The 7985-nt window shown below is 49.1% G+C and overlaps 1 protein-coding gene across 2 annotated transcripts in view; it reads left to right on the top strand.

Annotated features, from left to right (window-relative positions):
- The window catches only part of ADARB1 (adenosine deaminase RNA specific B1), a 111232-nt gene that overhangs the window by 84134 nt on the left and 19113 nt on the right, over positions 1 to 7985 (top strand). The gene's annotated exons all lie outside the window — the stretch shown is intronic.

Raw genomic sequence — 7985 nt, 5'->3', positions numbered from 1 at the left:
CCACGTCGGGGCCTCGCATTCGGTGCTCAGATAACCCTGCTGGGCCGTGTCGGGGCCTCCCACTTGGTGCTCAGATAACCCTGCTGGGCCTGTTGGGGCCTCGCACTCAGTGTTCAGATAACCCTGCTGGGTCGTATCAGAGTCTCAGACGTGGGAACGCCGTAGGGAAGCCACTGTCTGTCAGAGCAGAGGGCGGGAGGCCATGTTGTAGGGCCTCTGGGCCGCTCAGGTGGGTCCTCATACAGTTCATCTCTTTACTGATCAAAAACCTTGCCTTTTATTTTATTTTATTTTAAGATTTTATTTATTTGCGAGAGAGAGAATGAGAGACAGAGAGCACGAGAGGGAAGAGGGCAGAGGGAGAAGCAGACTCCCCGCTGAGCAGGGAGCCCGACGCGGGACTCGATCCTGGGACTCCAGGATCATGACCTGAGCCAAAGGCAGTCGCTTAACCAACTGAGCCACCCAGGCGCCCCAAACCTTGCCTTTTGTAGATGAGTTACTGCCCAGACTTGGCACCCGCCTGTTTTTCTTTCCCTTGTATGTGTATCTTCAAGTCCTATGTCAGTGGGAGAGACTCACAGATGCCACGGAAAGTCTGCAGGCATCAGCTGTGCAGGATGGAGCGGGGCTGGTCATCTGTGCTGGGCTGCCGCCTCAGAGGGAGGTTGGGGATGGAGTTGTGCGCACCCGGGATGGGTCGGCGCTGGGGTGGTGCCTCGCACCGGCCCTGAGTGCCTGTGGTCACTGGTTCGTTTGCTGTGTCCCCTTTAGCATCTCAGAGGGAGCAAGGACTCTTGAATGCAGGTCCTAACTTCTCAGTTCACCCCTCTTTAAAGAACACAGTGAAGGTATTTTTATCCTTTTGAAAATATCGTTTTACTCGCTTTTTTAAAGCTCAGAACTAAAACCGTAATCCAAACTAAAGCGTGTGTTTTTGGTGTGTGTGTGCACACTGCCTTGTCTGGGTGCTTGGCTACTAGCCCGCCTTTACCTGGGGAAGAGCAGCGTGGCATTTTAGGTGAAGGCATGTCTGTTAGAGCACAGAAAGTATGCAAAACGGAGAAAACCATTGGTTGTTCCTGATCACATTTTACAGCTCCCTAAATATAAGCGTTATTTTTTACGAAAAAATACCTTCTCTGCTAAAACTTGATAGTGAGTGATTGCCGCCGAGTGTCCACAGGCATGGCGCCTCCACTGAGAGAGAGTAGATAGCGTAAGTATCCTGTCGTGTTAGAACACGAGCTTCCCATGATGCAGAAAACAGCGTTCCCTGCGTGGCCCCCGTGGTCTGTTTCGTTCTGGCTGCTAGCCGTCTCGTGCCTGGTGCAGGAGAGGCCCTCCGATGTCGCTGGACCAGCGCTGTGCTGGCTCGTGTTGCGTCCAGGGCTAACGCATGCAAAGACAGGTCATGTCGCTGGGGGAATGTTGTACGATACTGAAAGGGAAGCTCACTTATACAAGTCAGGTGCGTTTTTTTTTTATTGTTATGTTAATCCCCATACATTACATCATTAGTTTTTGATGTAGTGATCCATGATTCATTGTTTGTGCATAACACCCAGTGCTCCATGCAGAACGTGCCCTCCTTAATACCCATCACCAGGCTAACCCATCCTCCCTGCCCCCTCCCCTCTAGAATCCTTAGTTTGTTTTTATTTATTTATTTTTTTTGTTTTTTTTAAAATTTTTTTATTGTTATGTTAATCCCCATACATTACATCATTAGTTTTTGATGTAGTGATCCATGATTCATTGTTTGTGCATAACACCCAGTGCTCCATGCAGAACGTGCCCTCCTTAATACCCATCACTGGGCTAACCCATCCCCCCACCTCCCTCCCCTCTAGAACCCTCAGTTTGTTTTTCAGAGTCCATCGTCTCTCATGGTTCATCTATGCCTCCAATTTCCCCCCTTCATTCTTCCCCTCCTGCTACCTTCTTCTTCTTTTTTTTTTTTTCTCTTAACATATATTGCATTGTTTGTTTCAGAGGTACAGATCTGAGATTCAACAGTCTTGCACAATTCACAGCGCTTACCAGAGCACATACCCTCCCCAGTGTCTATCACCCAGTCACCCCATCCCTCCCACCCCACCCCCCACTCCAGCAACCCTCAGTTTGTTTCCTGAGATTAAGAATTCCTCATATCAGTGAGGTCATATGATACATTGTCTTTCTCTGTTTGACTTATTTCGCTCAACATAATACCCTCCAGTTCCATCCACATCGTTGCAAATGGCAAGATCTCATTCCTTTTGATGGCTGCATAATATTCCATTGTATATATATACCACATCTGCTTTATCCATTCATCTGTCGATGGACATCTTGGCTCTTTCCACAGTTTGGCTATTGTGGACATTGCTGCTATAAACATCGGGGTGCACGTACCCCTTCGGATCCCTACTTTTGTATCTTTGGGGTAAATACCCAGTAGTGCAATTGCTGGATCATATGGTAGCTCTATTTTCAACTTTTTGAGGAACCTCCATACTGTTTTCCAAAGTGGCTGCACCAGCTTGCATTCCCACCAACAGTGTAGGAGGGTTCCCCTTTCTCCACATCCCCGCCAACATCTGTCGTTTCCTGACTTGTTAATTTTAGCCATTCTGACTGGTGTGAGGTGGTATCTCACTGAGGTTTTGATTTGGATTTCCCTGTTGCCAAGTGATATTGAGCACTTTTTCATGTGTCTGTTGGCCATTTGGATGTCTTCTTTGGAAAAATGTCTGTTCATGTCTTCTGCCCATTTCTTGATTGGATTCTTTGTTCTTTGGGTGTTGAGTTTGATGAGTTCTTTATAGATTTTGGATACTAGCCCTTTATCTGATATGTCATTTGCAAATATCTTCTCCCATTCTGTCGGTTGTCTTTTGGTTTTGTTGACTGTTTCCTTTGCTTTGCAAAAGCTTTTTATCTTGATGAAGTCCCAATAGTTCATTTTTGCCCTTGCTTCCCTTGCCTTTGGCGATGTTTCTAGGAAGAAGTTGCTGCGGCTGAGGTCGAAGAGGTTGCTGCCTGTGTTCTCCTCTAGGATTTTGATGGGCTCCTGTCTCACATTGAGGTCTTTCAACCATTTGGAGTTTATTTTTGTGTGTGGTGTAAGGAAATGGTCCAGTTTCATTCTTCTGCATGTGGCTATCCAATTTTCCCAACACCATTTGTTGAAGAGACTGTCTTTTTTTCCATTGGACATTCTTTCCTGCTTTGTCAAAGATTAGTTGACCATAGAGTTGAGGGTCCATTTCTGGGCTCTCTATTCTGTTCCATTGATCTATGTGTCTGTTTTTGTGCCAGTACCATACTGTCTTGATGATGACAGCTTTGTAATAGAGCTGGAAGTCCGGAATTGTGATGCCGCCAGCTTTGCTTTTCCTTTTCAACATTCCTCTGGCTACTCGGGGTCTTTTCTGGTTCCATACAAATTTTAGGATTATTTGTTCCATTTCTTTGAAAAAAGGGGATGGTATTTTGATGGGCATTGCATTGAATGTGTAGATTGCTCTAGGTAGCATTGACATCTTCACAATATTTGTTCTTCCTATCCATGAGCATGGCACGTTTTTCCATTTCTTTGTGTCTTCCTCCATTTCTTTCATGAGTATTTTATAGTTTTCTGAGTACAGATCCTTTGCCTCTTTGGTTAGATTTATTCCTAGGTATCTTATGGTTTTGGGTGCAATTGTAAATGGGATCGACTCCTTAATTTCTCTTTCTTCTGTCTTGTTGTTGGTGTATAGGAATGCCACTGACTTCTGTGCATTGATTTTATATAGTCAGGTGCGTTTTTGCCGTAGGGTGTGTAGGTGAGTGCGCATACACCTATGAAAAGATAGCGAAAACAGCGTTTGCAAGGTAGAGACCCTGAAGTCGTCCTCTGTGTGTTTGTTACGAAGACCGAGTCCGTAGCAAAGTAAAAGAGTCTACTCTTCGTGCCCCTCTCCCCAGCATCACTTCCACTGTCATGCAGTTTTGGTGGATGCGTGCCCGTGGGTGCCGAGGGCCTGCCGAGGAGCCGGGTGGTCTCGCGGCTGCGCTGTGGCTTTGACAGCCCGGTTTCCCGGTCTTCCCCGTGACGGGGCCGGGCCGGTGCCTTGCATGATCCTTCTGGACAAGTGTGCGGGAATTCTGTGAAATACAGGGGCAGCACCGGGGTTTCAGGACGCAGAGTAGTTCTCGAATGCTGAGCCACTGGACAGCATCACTCTGCCAGCAAAGTCCGTTTCAAAATGCAAACTATTTGAGATATTTTACTTCGGATGATGCTTTATTTTAGAAGCCGTGGTGGTGTTTTTCCTTGAAGAGAGCTCAAGTCCTTGCAGCAAGCAGCCTTGGAGAAGATGTCTTCGGTCTGTGGCGGTCAGCCGGGGTGGTGCAGCGCATCCTGGGGGAGCCACGGGCACCAGCAGGCAGGAGGCATGGATGCTGCTGGGCCACATTGCAGTCTAAGGCAGAGGATATGGCGGGTATTGTCACGGACAGAGGGACGCAAGCAGGGGGAGTCTAGAGCAGAGGGTGCTGACGTCTTATGTTTGGGAGGTCACACTCCTATAAAATGGGCCCCACGGCAAAGCCCTTCAAACTCTCTTGGGAGGGAAGTCTTCCATTTAACGAGGGACCTGGACCGTGGAACAACCGGGACGTTGGAGGTTGTCTCCTTCAGGTCACGTGCATATGTGGTGCGCGTGTATTTTCTTACAGTTCATGGTGTTGGTCCTGCCCTTTCACCTCCCATTTTATCACAGGTGGTTCCTGCGTTCAGGGAGAATGATGGCGCGGCAGCCCACAGGTGTGCGGCATCCCCAGGGAGGAACAGGGTAGCCAGCTGGACCGTGCAGGGAACAGCCTGTTAAGCAAAGACCAGAGCGGACCCAGGTGGACTTCAGCAGCAGGTGCCATGCTGGGCTGGCTTCTTTTGTGCCAAGGACAGATGAGAAGGATGTCATTTTCCTTCCAGCATAGAAAGTAGATTTTTACGAGAAGAAAGAATTTGTCAGTGGTGAGCTGCCTCCGTGGGGCCTAGAGCACATACTTGACGCCCTTCCCTGGTGTTTCGGACATGGAAGCCTCTTGAACTCTTGTATCTTCTTTCCTGATTAGTTTCTGATCTGACACCTGCAAGCTTCAGAACAGTTCTGGCTTCTGATTCACATCTGTCTGACCCTGAGTCTGAGCTTCTGTGCTGGCCAGGCTGCCATCCAGGTGCATGCCGAGACCTCAGGGAGAAAGGCCACGGTCTGAACCTTCCCAGGGCTCCGGGGTCATGGCCGGCCGGGCTGCCAGCGTGGACACAGAACATGACCGCCAGGGCAGCGCCAAGGGAGTGAGTGGGTTCTTGTGAGTCCAGTCAGTGTGGGGCCCCTGGGAAGGCAGTGGCTGAGCGTGTGGCCGAAAGAAAGCAGGGGTGCTGCTGGCCTGCCAGGCGAGACCCGCACACCTTCCGCCCGTGGAAAGCCACGTACCTGCTCATCGTGGTTGGGGTAGCTGACGTCTGCCTCTCGGCCTTAAGCACACGAGAGAGGGCAGGTGTGAGGAGTGGGCGAGGAGGGCCCGAGGCCTGGAACGGCCTCGGGAAGAGCTTCCTGACGGGAAGGTGCAGGAAGTGCTCACGCTGGCATGACGCCAGCGCCTGCCGTGGACACGGCAGCTTCTGGTGGGAGGCCACCCGGGCGACATGGAAGTGCCTTCTAAACTCTTTAATTCCGTGGACGCGGTTTGCTTGTTGTTTTTCAGAAATTCTCTCTGTGGGGGTCTTTAGTGGAGAAGTAGCTACTTACTGACATCGTTGAATATTTTTCAGAAATAAGTTGTTATACTTGATGGAGTATTGTTCTCAGTCCATGTCCTGGGCATATACACACTCCCTCCCGTCACTCCTCACAGTGGGGCGAGCTGCAGCCCCTGCACCACCCCACCCTGAGCACATGCAGAACAGTCATCCGCGCTGCTGGCTGGGCGCGTGTCCCCACCTTGCTTGGCCTCCTCCTTCCTGCATCCAAAGTCAAGTCAGAGACCCTTCTCCTGTCACCCCTGCGGCCTGTTGGTGGGGTGGAAACTATAGAACTCAATACATACAGCCCTATATTGCCTCAGGAATGTGGAGTCTGGGTGAGAATCCCGCCTGCGTCCCTAGGTCTGCGTGATGGGCGCTCCCCTAGGCCAGGCCGCCAACATCACACTCGTCACTCTGGACTAGAGCGCTCAGGCTCTTCCCCAAAGTCAGTGTTGTAAAACCCCAAGGTTGAGTTCCAAGAAGGAAGTCTTTTGGCCAGAGGCGCTGGCATGAAGGGACCTGGCTGGGGTTAGTGGCCACACAGGAGGACGAGGTGGGGCCCAGGCCAGGAAGAGCCCACGCCTTGCTGCCCTGCTGGCTTCATTCACTTCCCCGTCGGCTCAAGAGTCGTTGTCTTTAACAAAAATCAGAATGGCAGTCTCACAGGTGCTCTGCTCCCAGTGTAAATGGCAGCCTTTTGGACCCTCGTGGTATGCGACGTAGCCTCAGGCCCAAGTGTCATCACTGCTGGTGGCCACACACTTGGTTTCTGTACGGACTCCTACCCAGGTCTTGCATTATTTGCAGAACAGAGGCCACCGCCATCGAGATTGTAAACTACACATTTTTCTGGTCAGCTAACAAATGGCTGACAGTTTCTATAACAGGAACCCCTAGTGACCCTAAATATCTGTTACTAACCATTATATACATAATTCACTTTTGATTACCCATTAACATAGGAGAAACCGTAGACAGTAGATTTAGGAAGGGAACTAAGCAGTGCCAGCGCCAGCTGGTGTTCTCAGTTGTTCACTGTGACCGTCATCAGGCCAGCTCACAGTTTGTAGTTTCGCTCCAGAAGTCCGGATCCAGCACACTTAATTTACAGCAGCTGAGGGACTCTTATTGCCAGCCAAGCTGCACCCGATTCTGTTGGTTTCTGCACCACGGCCTGTGATTGACTCATTACCCTAGTTCTCGCTTTGTGGCCCCAGAAAGATAAGCTCCTCATTGGTGCCCATCCCCATGGTGGCGTTGGCTCCAGGGACTCATAGACATACATACACTCTTGTGACCATTTGGGGGCTTTCTGCCCCAGAAAAAGCATATGGTTTGCATTGAAACTTCAGGCTAGCTATTTCTTTTTGCCTTATTTTCTCCATTCTTGCTAAAGATGGCACTTTATTTAGCTTAAAATGTAAAAACGATTTGTACTTTAAGGTCTTATTTTCTCAGTTAACTCTTTCTAGTTCTAATATGCAAAATGTTGTAATTCTAAGGTTTAAGTATTCAAAAATAATCCTCTATTTTGACCTTATTGTAAAGAAGTAATAGGATTGCAAAGGAAGATAACACAAGCATTATCCATTTATTCATGAAAGAGTCAATTCCATTATGGTCAGAGATTTCCCACCAATTGTTCGTAAGCAGGTCCCCACCTCCACTCCAGACCCCCAAGAAACCCTCCCTGATTCTGTCTACTTGAAGGGCCGTGCCCTTGAATGAGCTCAGTGACCTGAAGGAACCTGCATGCCAGGCAGGTGTCAGAAATAGAACAGGTGTGCTAGTAACACTACCAAAGACCCAAATACCCTGATAGAACTCCAGAGCATAAGGTACGAGTTCCTAATAGCAGAGAACAGTAAAATGAGAAAAAGGTGGTATCAGGACTATGTTTAACTCCTAACAGTACCTTGGTGTCCCATGGCCTTGTGACATCTAGGGAGAGGCCAGCTATTTCCTCTGAGGGAGTCTCACCCATGGTGGGGCTACTCTCTAAGTCGTTAGGGTCCCCTGACCATCCTGACAGCCAAGCAAGGACTAGGCTGGACCTCCAGACTCTTGGTCTAGAAGGCGATGTAGGTCCTGGCTGGACATGGCTTTCCCTCTAGGCTCTCCGTGGAATCATATACACAGCCAGAAAAAAGGTAGAAGAAACTATGCCAGCTACCCAAATTAATCAACCAAGATTTTTATTTACAAA

This window comes from Neomonachus schauinslandi, chromosome 1 (genome assembly GCF_002201575.2).
Source record: "Neomonachus schauinslandi chromosome 1, ASM220157v2, whole genome shotgun sequence".
Classification (NCBI taxonomy): domain Eukaryota; kingdom Metazoa; phylum Chordata; class Mammalia; order Carnivora; family Phocidae; genus Neomonachus; species Neomonachus schauinslandi.
The sequence above is the reverse complement of the archived record's forward strand: the minus strand, read 5'-3'. Positions and strand labels throughout refer to the sequence as shown.